General features: G+C 44.0%; 1 long non-coding RNA gene across 1 annotated transcript; it reads right to left on the bottom strand.

Moving 5' to 3' along the window:
• Positions 1–5,042: 5,042 nt before the first annotated feature.
• Positions 5,043–13,557, bottom strand: LOC143841498 (uncharacterized). Its single transcript, XR_013232713.1, has 3 exons — positions 13,488–13,557; positions 10,909–11,009; positions 5,043–7,208 (listed from the first exon to the last, which is right to left on the bottom strand). It is a non-coding gene; the product is annotated as an uncharacterized LOC143841498 (long non-coding RNA).
• Between the last annotated feature and the right edge of the window lie 2,566 nt (positions 13,558–16,123).

Raw genomic sequence — 16,123 nt, 5'->3', positions numbered from 1 at the left:
AGCAGATATTAAAGGGAGTGATCTGCAAACATCTGGAGGACAATTTGGTGATCCAAGGAAGTCAGCATGGATTTGTCTCCAATAGGTCCTGTCAGCCCAACCTGGTTTCCTTTTTTGACCAAGTAACAGGTTTGCTGGATTGTGGAAATTCAGTTGATGTCATTTACTTGGATTTTAGTAAAGCTTTTGATAAGGTTCCCCATGATGTTCTGATGGATAAATTGAAGGACTGCAATCTGGATTTTCAGATAGTTAGGTGGATAGGGAATTGGTTAGAGAACCGCACTCAAAGAGTTGTTGTCAATGGTATTTCCTCAGACTGGAGGGAGGTGAGTAGCAGGGTACCTCAGGGCTCAGTACTCAGCCCGGTACTTTTAAACATGTTTATTAATGATCTAGATGAGGGGATGGAGGGACTACTCATCAAGTTTGCAGATGACACCAAATTGGGAGGACTGGCAAATACTCCAGAAGATAGAGACAGAGTTCAACGAGATCTGAACACAATGGAAAAATGGGCAAATGAGAACAAGATGCAATTTAATAAAGATAAGTGTAAAGTTCTGCATCTGGGTCAGAAAAATGAAAAGCTCCCCCTCACTGGCAGTCTTTAAGCAAAGGTTGGATACACACTTTTCTTGGATGCTTTAGGATGCTTAAGACTGATCCTGCGTTGAGCAGGGGTTTGGACTAGATGGCCTATATGGCCCCTTCTAACTCTATGATTCTATGATTCTATTCTATGAAAATCTGAGTTAACATTTTTAAAAAGAATACATATTTTACAACCCTGGCTACTAAAGTCTAGACATACCTTGGGTTGCCTTCCAATAGTGATTGTGTTATATAAATATATATCCACTCTCCCTTTTCATAATCTAAAATCCTACCAAATTTTCTGTAATCTGTGGACTATAGGCAGTTGAAACCACCAGTGTATCACTCACATCAGATTACGTGTATTTCAGTATTCACAGTTCTGTCTGGTAGTAGAATACCTGATTTGTGTGCGAAAGGTCTCCAGTATCTATTGTTGAAAAGGAAATGAAGGAGTATACATGCTGAAACAGGATTCTAATGCCTCTCACTACCTTTTGTATACATATCCATATTGATTCTGGCCACAGTCTGCCACAAAACTGTGAGCTTATACCCAGTTAATATGTTTTACTGTGTATTGGATTGTGGTATAAATCTGCAGCTTCCTCTGCATGGTTTTTGTGACCTATATATACCAATACAATCAAATCAGTAGAACCTCAAATATGGATGCTGCATAAATAGGCTATCTATCAGCCCGCAGACTTCAGGGCTTGTTTATGCAATAAAAGATTTATTTCCCTTCCCCTCAAACTTGTTATCTTGAAGCAGCCATACAACAAACTCCAGGGCAATTCAGCCACCCACCCTTTGAGTCACATGTCTCAAAAACTCTCTTTGGAACTGTAAATCCACCAAGAGATAACAACCAATTTGCATGTTCACTTATCCCAGGACTGAAGAGGAGTCCTCAAAAGATACTGATCTTGCCAGGGGATGTTGATTCCCTTCCAAGCTTCTGTGGCCTTTCATTAACTCCTTGAATGCACATACAGTTTTAAAGGCTGAGAAGAGTGGGCTATTTCAGAATCCAGTTATAGTTATGACAAATTTTGTAATGATATACACAAGACTCCATGGAATATAATCAGGCTTTTCATATCAGTAACATTACATGTGTAAGAATATAAGAGGTATAACAGTAAGACAAACCAATGCCATCTCCTGCTATGATCTTTACTAATTGAAAATGTTACAATTTATATTTTATTATTATTATATTTAGGGTTAGGATTCTGTACAGCTTGACTGCTTGGTCCTTCCAGAAAATAGTTTTGGAATAAACTTGTTGTGTATGTGGATCTGCTTGAGGTCTAAGGCAGAATCCAAGTAGACACATAACTGACCAAACAATTTAAACCAATCTATGCTAATCAGAAGAGCCTCTTGTGGCGCAGGGTGGTAAGGCAGCCGATATGCTGTCTGAAGCTCTGCCCATGAAGCTGGGAGTTCAATCCCAGCAGCCGGCTCAAGGTTGACTCAGCCTTCCATCTTTCCAAGGTCCGTAAAATGAGTACCCAGCTTGCTGCTGGGGAGTAAAACGGCAATGACTGGGGAAGGCACTGGTAAGGCCACCCTGTATTGAGTTTGCCAAGAAAATGCTAGAGAGCGTCACCGCAAGGGTCAGACATGACTCGGTGCTTGCACAGAGGATACCTTTACCTTTACCTTTATGTTAATTACATGCACAGGCAAGGAGACCTATTGTCTGCTCTGTGTTGGGGTTTTCTTCCTTTCTTTCATCATGTTCACAGATAAATAAAACATGATTTTTGTCTAGCAAACAGAGTAGGAACCTTAAAGGTTGAACAGCTGAAGAATATAATTCCTAAATATTAAAATACAAATATTTATTCCACTTGTGCGTATTTAAAAATCTAAATGAGGATATAGACTAGATGGCTGTTTTCTAAAACACTGAATTGTTTGTTGAAGTGATAACAGGGTGATTTTCTGGGGAAAAAAAGTTTTTTTCAATTTTAAGTTTTTCTTCTGCAAGTTCTTGTTAGTGGCCTCAAATAGTAACTTTCTTTTTTGGTCTCTTCTTTCAGTAACCTTTCCTCACTCCTCCATACAGTTGCAGCTGCATAGCCAGGCAGCTAATTGACTTCAAGGACATCTTACAGCAGATAGAATTTAAACTCTTTTCTTCCAGTGACTTTTTTCACTACATTCTCATTCTACACATGAGAAAGCACTCAGGTTGAGAGATGACTATAATAAGGTGTGTATATGCATGCAGTGGTTTTTAATAGGAGCATTCTTTGGATTTTTATAATGAATTAAATTTTAAATTCATTTTTTATCGGGTGGAATTTTGGAGAACAAATCTTTTAACGGGGGGGGGCTCTAAGAAAGGTATGTTCAGACACATTTTATAAGTGTTGGAGCCTCTTTCTTTATTGGTGTAATCATCATCCTAAGTGTATACACACAGATAAATATATAATGAACAGTTAATAAATTTTGATTATGCAACAATGCTCTTTGTAATATATTTTTTCTATTTAATATTTTTTACCAATTTATAGTGCCCATTGCTACAATACGTGAGTATATTTTAATATTAGACCACTGAGGAACCCCCAAGAGTGGCTGAAATGCATTTGTTTTTTGGTATCAGGTCACTTATCCATGTGTCAATATGCTCCGGATTAGTGCAATAGTGTGAGACTAATGTTGATATTTTTAAATTTTTAAATGTGCACATGAATAGAATAAATATTTGTATCTTAATATTTAGTATATTCTTCTGCTGCTCAACATCTAAGGTTTCTAACTACCATACACAGGTTGGGTTATTAACTTCCTCTTTTGTTGTTCACAAACAAGCAGAGTACTCAACATTAACTTTCCCCCCTCAAAAATGCTATTTGAACCCTATCCCAGTTTGTCATTTTGGTTGGCTTTTTCTATATTGAATGTACTATAATCTATCATAAGATGCACAGGAAAGGGTTAGAGCTGGTAATTTTGCAGGCATTCTTACCATAAGACAGATGTGCAACTTGAATATCTTTAACCGCTCCGCAGGAGTGGTATGAATAAAAGAGTAATGGCTCTTAGGGTGGGCCCTGTCTGGGATTAGGAAGGGTACCCTTTGGCCTCTTTCCCCGGACTGACAATCAGAGGACCCCAATCGGCAGGTGCGAAGCCCTCCGATTATCAGCGCGGCTCGCGATTGGTCCCTTGCCACCAGTCTGACGAATTGGGAGGCACGGCATGCCTCCCAACCTGCCCACCCACCCAACGACAGCCCCCTTTGGCCCACAGTCACCATTACCCGCCGACACAGCAGGTAGACAACAGGCCTCAGCCAGGAGGCGGGGGGGGGGGGGGGGAGGAAGCGCGCCGGCCCTGACTCTTCCCTGGCCCCAAAGCAGGCTCCTCTCCTGCCTGGCCAGCTGGGAAAGGCCGCTGCTCGGGCAGGAGAAAGCCCTTTCCAGCTGGCCGGCCAGTGCGCTCACCGGCTTAGAGAGCCGCCAATCACCTTGCCCGGCCAGCTGGGAAAGGCGGCTGCCTGGGGGGGGGGGGAGAAAGCCCTTCCCAGCTGGCCAAGCAGGGCAATTGCCCTGCCCACCGGCCTTGGGACGGCTGCGACCGGGGTGCGGGGGGGCTAGCACCCGCTGTATTGTGTTTACAGTGGGCTTAATTTCTAGTACTAACATAAAAAGCACTCTGCTGTCATCTTTTGACTTGAAATGTGCAAACATTACACGTTATTTAGTTCCATAATTGTTTTGGCACATACTCATACCAATCCCAGATTAGACAGATTTGTGTTCTTTTCTTCTTCACTTTTTTCTTCCTCAGTAACATAAAACATGTTGTTTACTTGCACCATAGTATATGGATTTGAATCTGTAAATAATGTACAAACCAAGGTTGAATATTTAAGTTCTTATGTATTTTTTCCAAAGAACCAGAAAGATCAGAGAGAACAATTCCTCATGCTTCTGTATTATGTTTATGTGTATGCATTTGGTTTACCTAAATGGAAAAAATACAGAAAAATACTGACGAAGGGTGCTTGCACTTGAAAGCTCACACCTTGAATAAATCTTTGTTGGTCTTAAAGGTGCTACTGGATTCAGAAAAATAGGGGTATTTTATTGTTATTTTAAAGCTTTATACAGATTCTCTGATCTGTTTTGTCTGCCAGTATAGCTTACATGAATAAAAGTTGATTTCTTTCCTTCCACCCACACCTGGGGGGACTTTTATTTGGCCATATTCAGCTATACTTATCAGCTGTCTGTTTTGATCCCCTTCCAAGCTAGGGGAAATGCAATGTACCACTGAAATGGCTGCCAGCCATTTAAGCAACAAAAACAAGAACCTGCGTTGGCTCTGTGATTCAAACATGAAATAAAGTTCATGCAAGAAAATTTGTGGAAAAGTCTCTTCTTTTATTTTGTAAAAAGGCAGGGGACAGAGTTTCCGGATTGAGGCTCTGTTTCGTGTTCATCAGATATGGTGTAAGAACATACACTGTAATAATTCTAAATGGAGAGACATACATAGAGACAGATACAGAAAGATGGAACACCATAAACAACAAAACAATACCCTCCAATTACTTTGTATGGTTAGTTGTTCCACATAGGGAATCGCTTCCAAAAATTGCACCCTAAAGAGTCTAACTTCCACAACATACAATCGTGCTCCAGCCATTAACTGGGCTAAACAAGAAAAGCTAATGTGTGGTGTTCAACAAGAAGTTTGGCAAAAAACAAACAAACCCTTAAAAGTGCACCGTCATAATTTCAAATATCTTAAAGTCAGGTTACAAGTTAAGCAATCTGCTCTTGTCATACACGATCCCACTGAGTAAACACAAGTCGATTTTATTACATTATATTCACAAATCACTGCATGAAATTCAAACACCAGATGGGTGTTAGAAAACAATTTTAACAAGATAAAAAATACATTTTAAGTTTTTCAGAACCAATAGGCTCAAGAAGGAAAAAAAGGAGGGAACAAAATGTGCATTTGAAGCTGTATTGTAGGTGGGGAGCAGTCTGCTCCCCAGTGGTACAGCTGATGCTTGGGCCGCGCGTCCCACCTTGCAGGGCCAGATATCTGATCACCTTACCCAAGGAGTTTTTTCTCATTGGTCAAAATACAGTTGAAAAAAAGCTCTGATCCCTTCCCCTTCTTTTTACTGACAGAACCAAGCTTAGAATATTGTGGTTTCCTTGCAACAGCCCCTTGAAGCAATTCACATCCAGTTTTAGATTTCACATTTTTCTACAAACCTGGGTCCTTTTCAGGTTTGCAGAAATATCTGCCTTGCCTGACAACTCCAGTCACTGGGTGTAAGTATCCAAAGATTGGTCAACTTTACTATTAGATCTGGATGATTACTGGAGCCTGAGTGTGAACATGTCATAAGGCTGTCAACTCCAGTAGGGCCTGGAGTTCTCTCAGAACTGAAACTGATTTTCCAGCTACGGGTTCCCTGAAGGAAATAAAGGTCCTGCCCCTTTTCTCCTCAAACTTCATTATCTCCAGGAGCCACCCCAAAATCTCCAATCATTTCCCAAGCTGCAGTTGGCAATCCTAGTGTACAACTCTGATGCTCATGGGGCACATTCTGAAAAATTAGCAATGCATATTACTGATTTCTCAGGAAGTGGCCTTCATCCAACTGTTGTTAAATGGTTTTCACTTCTTGTGAGTTATATGAAAACAATCTCTCTTCTCAGATTAATAAATTGCATCAGCTGTCTGGAACGTGGGTTTTTAAGATCTGAGCTGGTCTGCTTCATTTGAGTACTAACATAAGTTTTCAGATGATTGTTCTGTAATAGATTAGTACAACCAGAGGCTAACTGTGAGACACATATGAGATAAATGGAAAGCACCAGCCTCCCCACCCACCCCTTCTTGGTACAAAAGTATAATGAGGATTATAAAAACTGAAAATGTATCATTATTAATAACTCTTCCCTACCAGAACTGTGCTTTTAATACTGATTTTTGAAGGATGTTACATTTTCCTCTTTAAATATACTTTATCTCCTGTATTAGGCAAGGCTCAAAGACACGCCTAAATAATTATTCATGAAAAGTAGAAAAGAAAAATATGTAGCAAAAAGAAATAGAAAACTGAGCTATTCATCACCTAACTGAAATTGGTATAATCAAACATATCATGTACATCTTCATGACATCTGCTGGATTGTTCTGTTCTGTTTCGGAGATATCTCTTCATCAGTGAAAAACCATCAAAGGCTTAAGGCTTTGGAGTTTATGTCCAGCATATATTTCAAAATCTTTCATCAACAATTTAAACTGGATTAGCACCAATAACTTTTTAATATGCATTTTATGACCAAAGGAGTCAACAAAAATGTCTTTATTGGGCAAGAGATTACCACACATTTAACAGTAATTTCCAGTTTTTCAACAGTAATATTCCCTTTATAGCTCCAAATAAAATAGTATCCAAAACATATAATAATTGAAATCTTGGCAATATGGTATCTGCAAGTCATACACCCAAAAGGCTTGGGTATAAAAAAGGGGACAGGATGAGAAAACAAATGTATTTTTGCTGCTGGCCAGATGGTTCTTATGAGCCTTGCAATTTATTTCTTTGTCTAAAATAAATAAATAATGGGAGACCTTAATTAGTCACAGCAGGGAGAAAAGACATGAATGCATATTGTACTCATCTTTTCCCTATTGTGGCCACTAGCAGCTAATTTCTATCAGGATTCAGTGCAGAGAAAATGGTTCCCTCTTCTCCATTCCTACCCCTACAACACCAAGCCAATTTATTTGTCATTCCCATAGGTTAAATCAATAAACCAATTATTTGATTTCCTCATACTGTATAGAAGATAGATGTGATCACCTACCCCCCCCCCCAATATGGTTTGATGTATTTTCAGACATCAAATTTAGATTATGAGGGAACAAAAAAGAACTAATCTAACAGGCAGGCTCCACTCCCATCTTGGGTAAGTTCATATGGCTGCAGTGGTTGTTCATTAATTTTGGACCTAAGGCAGTTTACTGTTCATGCCACATACCATCTTAAACTGGGGAAAGATTTATTTATCTGTAAACAGCCCGTGGCGCCACGGGCGCCACGGACTGAATAAAAGAGTAAGGGGTAGTGGGGAGGAGTTAGGGCGGGACCGGTCCGGGATAAAAACTCGGAGGGGCCAATCAGGAGCCGCGAAGCGGCTCCTGATTGGCCCCTCCGAGTGTCAATCCCACCCCAAGCAGCCCAGGGAATATGGCGGAGCAGCCTCGCAGCGTCGGCCGGCAGAAGGCTCCAGAGAGCCTCGGCTGGGGGGTGGTCCGGGAAGCCTTCTCTCGGCCGGCGGAGCGGCCTCGCAGCCCCTTCCCCGGGTCTCGGGGAGCATTTTAAAACTGTGCTGCCGCCTTAAAAACCTCTCCGAGACCCGGGGAAGCCGAGCCGCGCCTTCCCCGGGTCTCGGGGAGCATTTTAGAACTGTGCTGCCGCCTTAAAAACCTCTCCGAGACCCGGGGAAGCCGAGCCGCGCCTTCCCCGGGTCTCGGAGAGCATTTTAAAACTGTGCTGCCGCCTTAAAAACCTCTCAGAGACCCGGGGAAGCCGAGCCGCGCCTTCCCCGGGTCTCGGAGAGCATTTTAAAACTGTGCTGCCGCCTTAAAAACCTCTCCGAGACCCGGGGAAGCCGAGCCGCGCCTTCCCCGGGTCTCGGAGAGCATTTTAAAACTGTGCTGCCGCCTTAAAAACCTCTCCGAGACCCGGGGAAGCCGAGCCGCGCCTTCCCCGGGTCTCGGAGAGCATTTTAAAACTGTGCTGCCGCCTTAAAAACCCCTCCGAGACCCGGGGAAGCCGAGCCGCGCCTTCCCCGGGTCTCGGAGAGCATTTTAAAACTGTGCTGCCGCCTTAAAAACCTCTCCGAGACCCGGGGAAGCCGAGCCGCGCCTTCCCCGGGTCTCGGAGAGCATTTTAAAACTGTGCTGCCGCCTTAAAAACCTCTCCAAGACCCGGGGAAGGCGTGGATCGCCTTCCCCGGGGCTCGGAGACCTTCTTAAAACTGCGCTGCCACTTTAAAAAGCTCTTCGAGCCCTGGGGAGGGCGTGGATCGGCTTCCCCGGGCCTTGGAGACGTTCTTAAAACGGCTCTCTGCAAGGCAGCGTGACTCCAGCAACTTCTGATGAGGCATTTGACCAGATTGCCCACCAAGTAGCAGGGAGCTGTTGTCGTTGTTCCTTATTTGTTCTGCAATCACCTCTTTAGCATTCCCTGCTTTCCCAGCTGCACACAAACACAGTGGATGCCAGAAAGAACAAGGTAAGAAGAGAATTGGGACAGGGATTTCTTTGTTTCCTTTGGCAAAAATAAAAATACAAAATACCCCCTAACCCAGTGAGGCATTTCCATGGGGTGAATGAGACACAGCAGCTGCTCTTTATGCCCTGTTAAGCTCAGTTAACACCAATATAGAGTTCGTGTTGAAGTACTGAATGACGAGTAGGATAACTTTCAATTTGATTAACAACACGTATCACTCATTGTTTGGATAAAAGGCAATTACCACGATATCTAATACAACAGTAGTTGCTTTTTGGTGGATTACTAAAGCTGTATAATGGAGCTACCCACATATGGCTTTGTGGATAGATCAAAGGGTGGGGGGAGCCTTGAAAATGGCTTGATAAGTACTGAAAATGTTTGTGGAATGTTGAGAACAATTCAGTGTCCATTAAAACAAAAAAGAGAGTGGAAAAATTTCCATATGAAGCCTCAGAAAGAATTCAACTTCCCTACCACCTTCATGATTCTTCATCACTATATATCTGATAATTACGTGGCTGGTACTTATGATAAGAAAGCCACCCACAAACCAGATGAAGATTTCTACTTATTAGGAGATTTCAATGTTTCAAAAACAGGCACAGTTTCATTATGTCATATTTCCCCCCCCTTTAGTTAATTTTACAAGGCATATTGTCAGAAATTTTCAAGTCATACTCTTACATATAATGTGAAATTCAGCCTTCATACATAACAACCCCATAACAACCAGACTCAAACGTCAGGCCGCCGCCACCAAAAGCCCAGGACTCCAGCAAGGACTGCAGGTAGTCCCCCCCCCCCAATACCCACTCTCACTCCTGGGGGCTGCTAGCGCCCATTGCATTTCAGACTGCAATGGGCTATATTTCTAGTTTACTTATATTTCTTTACTGCCCTTCCATAACGTTCAGGGTAGTTTACACACCAATCTAGGGATATACATTGCAATCTCTCATAAGGCTCAGGGCAGTGAAGAAGAAGAGTTGGTTCTTATATACCGCTTTTCGCTACCCGAAGGAGGCTCAAACTGGTTTACAGTCACCTTCCCTTTCCTCTCCCCACAACAGACACCCTGCGAGGTGGGTAAGGCTGCGAGCCCTGATATCACTGCTTGGTCAGAACAGCTTTATCAGCGCTGTGGCAAACCCAAGGTCACCCAGCTGGCTGCACGTAGGGGAGTGCAGAATCGAACTCGGCATGCCAGATTAGAAGTCCGCACTCCTAACCACTACACCAAGCTGGCTTTACACAAAAGGTAGGGATATACATCGCATAACATGAGCCTCTTGTGGCACAGAGTGGAAAGGCAGCAGACATGCAGTCTGAAAGCTCTGCCCATGAGGCTGGGAGTTCAATCCCAGCAGCCGGCTCAAGGATGACTCAGCCTTCCATCCTTCCGAGGTCGGTAAAATGAGTACCCAGCTTGCTGGGGGGTAAATGGTAATGACTGGGGAAGGCATTGGCAAACCACCCCATATTGAGTCTGCCATGAAAATGCTAGAGGGCGTCACCCCAAGGGTCAGACATGACCTGATGCTTGCACAGGGGATACCTTTATCTTTACCTTTTACATCGCATAACAACCACCACCACCATAACAGTGGTTTCCAACTGAACAACAGTATTATAACAATTCATATTACAACCATATGTCTCTAAACACGAACCCACTGGGATGTCAGTTTGGGTTCAGGTCGTGGAGGGGGTGTCTGGGGTATCAACGGTTGTTGTTGTCAATCAGATCTCAACTAAATGCCTAGTGGAGGAGCTTTCTTTTACAGGCCCTGTGGAACTGTGGGAGTTCAGAAAGGGCTTTGATCTCTTCAGATACCTGTCTCTCCTTGGACACCATGGAATCCAAGAGTTCTCTAGTTCTCCAAACATTTTGTTTTGATTAAGCTTCAATTTGTTCGCCATTCTACAGTTCTTTGTTGCCTTCCTGGTTAAGTATTCCCACTGTTTCCCTTGACTGAGCTGAAAAAGATAGATTTTTATATTACCTGCATACTAATGGCACCTTGGACCAAATCTCCAGAGCAATTGTTCAGATGGTTTCAGGTGTTACATGACCTGTCAGACAGACTGGAACTGTGAGGCACTCCTAAAGGGCAGAACAAAAACAACACCTTCTAGAATCTACCCTCAAGAAAAGATCAAAACCAATGGGAGACTGCCATTTAGGCCCATTTCTTCAAGGTGATTTAGAAAAATATCATGGTCAATGTAGCAGACCCTGTTGAAAACAACAAATGGGAAAACTGTCTCCTGGCCAGTAGACCAGATTTCTCAATGTATTTTTAACATTAAAAGCTACTCTTTCTGTTGATTAGCAAGGAGAAGGGTCCTTGCCCTGACCCCAGAGAAGGGATAGGTGACTGTAAGCCTGCCCAACAGGGCCTTCAGTTAGAGGAGGCATGGATCCAGAGACCCCCCTAGAAACATTACATGTATCTTGCCTCTCAATATATTTTAATATTAAAAAGAAGCCATCAGAGGGATAGGCATCCTAATCAGGAAAGAAGAAGACCCAGTGGAAAGAAGGACCCTTCTCCCCACAACAGACACCCAGTGTTGTGGGTAGGGCTGAGAGTGCTCTGAGAGAACTGTGACTGGTCCAAGGTCACTCAGCAGGCAGCATGTAGAGTGAGGAATTAAACCGAGTTCTCCAGATCAGAAACTGCTGCTCTAAACCATTACACCAAGCTGGCTCTCAAACACACAGGTACATGCTCTAAATCGGTGGTCCCCAACCCCCGGTCCAGGGACCAGTACCGGTCCATGGATCAGTCAGTACCAGGCTGCGGCTCCTCCTCGTCCTCCTCCCCAGCTGCTGCCTTGGGGGCTGCCTTGCCACTCTGCCGCCGGCTCACTTTTGGTGCTCTCCGGCAGGAAAGCAAGTAGAACAGGGGCTCAGGCAGCGGTGGCAATGTCCCTTGGCAACAGACTACCCTCCCCCGGGCCTTAGTAAAATTGTCAAGCATTTACCGGACCCCGGTGATAAGAAGGTTGGGGACCACTGCTCTCAACTACTGGTATGGGGAAAATGATGATGGTATGAGAAAGATGATGGGTGCTGGTTTTATTTCCCATTTCAACCTAATAACAACTCAGAGTACATGTGATTTCTATAGGCAAAATAGTATGGGGAACAAGATTAACCCTGTCTTTTCCTTATGTCAGGTCCCTGATTCAAATTGCATTCCAATAGTTTATGGTTGTCAGGCTGCACCCAGCAATCCCTGGGAACAATTATATTTCCATTTCCAGGGCTACCAGCTTGTGGCAGCTTCCAACATTCATACAAATACAATAAAATATATTTCAACCAGTTAAAACATAATGAAATACATTATAAAAAAGCATTAACAATCAGCAGTAACCCAATGCTTTATAGCTGAGATAGATGATTTATTATGGAGGTGCTGCAGTTTTGCAAGGGGAGCCCCTAGATGTTTTTCGCCTCAACCATACACCTGGTGGAAGAGCTCCATGTCGCAGGCCCTGTGGAACTGAGACAGCTCTGTCAGGACCCTGAGATTCTCTGGGAGCTCTCCCCATCAGGTGGACTGAAAAGGCCCTGGCCCCAGTTGAGGCCAGATGGACTTCCCACGGGCCGGGGACCACCAACCTGTTGGTGTTGGAGGAGTGAAGGATCTTCTGAGGGATGTAGGCAGACAGTGGAAGAGATGGCAGAGTGATGTTGGTGTGCAATCCCATGTTCCCTCTAGTTCCTCTCACCAGTGCTTCAGGTACCATGCGCAACAAAAAAGACTGCTGGGAAGTCTTCTGTTATAACCCTAACATGGCTGCTTTTAACATTTAAAAGTATACTGCGAAATTATTTCCCATGTACTGTGTAGTCCATCATTCAGTTTACCTTCTTTAGAATGTTTTGTTGCAAAGGGATTATAACTCTGAGACTTTTTTGGATTGAGCAAAAATAAAACTATAAAGTTGTACCTTAAACTTTGAGAGCATGGGATCTAGAACATCAAATTTTAAAAGGGGAATGGAAACAAATTTATGAAGGAGGATTCATCCTCAGCAAATGGCTTCACCTTCTAGTAGTATGCTTTCCACAGGCCATTTAATCTCAAGTGCTATCATATGTTTATTTCTTTGTGGGAGGCTTTTGGGGGGGAAATTCATTGACTATTGAGAAATATAAACCTTTCAAGTACTAAGTCATTAGATCAAAGCAAAGCTCCAGGCAAAAGTCTGTTTGCATGTTAACATGTACAACTTCAGTTTTATAAGACGTAGCAACATGATTGCGTGACAAATATTTCATTTGTTGTAGAAAGCATTGTTACAGGGCTTACTTAGGAAAAACAGCAACAGCTAGTTATATACCTTAAATGATCATGCTTTGAAAGTACTTATGCATCATAAGGTGACATTTTTAAAATTACCAATTCCATTAATTAGCAATAATCATGCAATAATTCCACAGTGTTATGTACATCATTTAGCTCACAGAATGATCTGCTGACTTCCACAGTACAAAGGAAAATTTCTGCTTTGAAATATCTATAACCCACAAACAACTTTGAGGACAGGTTAATAAAACTCCACTGACCTACATGCAACAGACACAGGACTAGTGATATTCCTGTTACAGCAGTACTTGATATGCATCAGGATTGCTTTCTCTAGATGAATGATTGCACGGCCAACAATGTTCCTCCCAGCATATCTAATAGATCCCCAGCAAAAAACAGCATAATAATCCAGCCTTGCTGCTCTGTAAACCCCAGACAGAAAACTGCTGCTGGGATTTGTCTGTGGTTGCTCCACAGGGTTGTTGGAAGCCAACAAGCAAGGGCCCCTGTCCAAGCTCACAGGCAATGGGAAAGCTGCCAGCATAGCTGCTAGCAACAGAAGTAAGAGCTGGAACATATATATATTTTCTAACTTATTTGCTCAGAATAGCCTGGTGAATCTATCAGAGACAAACCTACCAGCTTGGGTAGCCACTTCATGTAGAGAAGAACTGTTTTTTTCCCCTTGTTTTTTATTACCCAAAGGAGTTTCAAAGCTCTCACAATCACTACTCTTCCTCTCCCCACAACAGACATCCTTTGAGGTAGGTGGGACTGAAAGCACTGAAAGGAATGTGACTGGCCCAAGGTCACTCAACAGGCTGCATGCGAAGTAGTGGCGAATCAAAGCTGGTTTTCCAGATCAAAGGCCACTGCTCTTAATCACTACACCAAGCTGGCTCTACATGAAGCTGGTAGTGAATTCAGATGTCTTAAAAGTGGGAGACAGGCAAATCACTCTCCTATATACAAGGGTAAGTCAAAAAGTATTGCTACAAAACCATAGAAACCTGTATTAAACAAAAATATCAAACTGTGAAGCTATTGTTTCTTGACACATCCTCCATTGATACACTTCTGAAGGCAGTGTTTCTATCTCTCTAACCCAGTGTTTTCCAACCAGGGGTCCATGGACCATCAGGGGTCTGTAGGGAGGAGGGTTGGAAGGGTCTCTGGGATTTCCCCTGCTGCTTTAGCTAGGCTTGGCCATTTCCCTCGTTCCCCTTTCCTAATGTGACCAGAGCCACAAGGCGGACGTGCTGCCACTGTGGCGACAGCAGGTGGGCCCTCCATCCTCCCTCCCAGACTGGCCTCAAAGGACAGTGGCGGGGCGGCGGCAGTGGCGACAGCGGCAGCAGGTGACCTCTCCCTCCCTCCTCCCCCCTCCCCAACTGGCCTCAGAAGGATAGCGATGGCGGAGGTGGCGGTGGCAGGCAGGCCCTCCCCCCCCCCCGACTGGCCTCAGAACAGCGGCGGCCCAGGAAGAGCCACCTGAGCAGGTGGCAGCAGAGCCGGCCGGGAAGCCCCGCCCTGGAGCCCAGGCGCCTGAGTGGGGGCCTCCTGAGCCCGGGTGCCTGCGTGGGGGACTCCTGAGCCTGGGCTGCCTGCTGGGCTGCCTGCTGGGCACGCGGCCAAAACAATAAAAAAAATTTTTTAATTGGAGAATGCCGTGGGACACGGGGCAAATGCCTAAAATGCGGGACTGTCCACCTTACCCTTTTCCTCCAAGCATGAGTGGTTTTGTTTGCTGATGGTTTTCCCGGCTGGGTGGAGATGTAGCCTATATACTTATTCCCAATTTAAACTGCCTACTGTCTCTCCCCCGCCCACAGTTCTCATCAAGCTTGCTTGTTGGTATTTATGCTCCTTGGAGAATTTTCCTTTCCTGCAGTGCTATTGGAAGGTTCTGTTTTTCTGCCTAAAACTGAGAGCTCTGGGAAGGAACAGGATCCAGGGTTTGTGTGGGGTGGGTGGTGGTGGGGAGAGAGAGAGGGAGGGAGGCCTGGCTCATAATAGCCCATAGCCCCTCCCCCTGCTTCCTCTCCTGCTGCATGCCCCAATAGCAAGGGAGAAGGCAGAGAGCCGGGGGGGGGGGGGCATTTTTCTGTATAAAACTGATGAGCTTTGTGAAGGAAAGAGGGCCAAGGTTTATGTGGTGATGTTGGTGGGGGAGGGAGAGACAGACACGAGGCTGGCTCTTAACCGCCCATAGCCAGTCCCTCTGCTTCCTCTCCTGCTGTATGCCCCATAGCAAGGAAAAAGGCAGAGAGCTGGGGGGGGGGGGGTGTTCTGCCTAAAACTGGTGAACTTGCAAAGGAAAGGGAGTCAGGTCCCTAGCCAAGACCTACTACATCTGGAGTCAGTGCAAAGACTGTGCACAGCCTGCATAAGGATTCCTTTCTTCCTAGGTTTCCCTTTGCCCTGGCAGCCATTTCTGACCCTGAGAAAATATATTTTCAGGTCCCAGGATTGCCAACCTCCTGGTGTTGCCTGGGGATCTTCCCAGAACACATCCGCCCTGAGCCTTTGTGGAGGGCAGTATATAAATATAATAATAAATTACAAAATAAATAAAAAAATAAATCCAAATCACACAGATCATTTTTCCTCTAGAGAATTTGCTGCCTTGCATGGTGGGCTTTATGGCAGCTGAGATGAATACTTCTTCGTGATTTATAGATGTTTTCAAAATTCTGACCTAATGCACTTTATGTAATAAATTTTTGGAATTTTAAAAAAGATTTTAAAAAATTATTTGTGCAGCTCAACCTTTGGGTTCCTAACTCTTCTGATTAGGTTGGGTTTTGGTTTCCCTTTTTGTTTTTGCATTCTATGTATTGGGAATTATGTTACATGAAAACAGCAATTTTGGCATTCTTGAGGGACTCAAATT

The sequence above is a fragment of the Paroedura picta genome, chromosome 1, assembly GCF_049243985.1.
Source record: "Paroedura picta isolate Pp20150507F chromosome 1, Ppicta_v3.0, whole genome shotgun sequence".
In the NCBI taxonomy this organism is placed as follows: domain Eukaryota; kingdom Metazoa; phylum Chordata; class Lepidosauria; order Squamata; family Gekkonidae; genus Paroedura; species Paroedura picta.
Note: the sequence above shows the minus strand (reverse complement) of the source record. Positions and strands in the feature narration are given on the sequence as shown.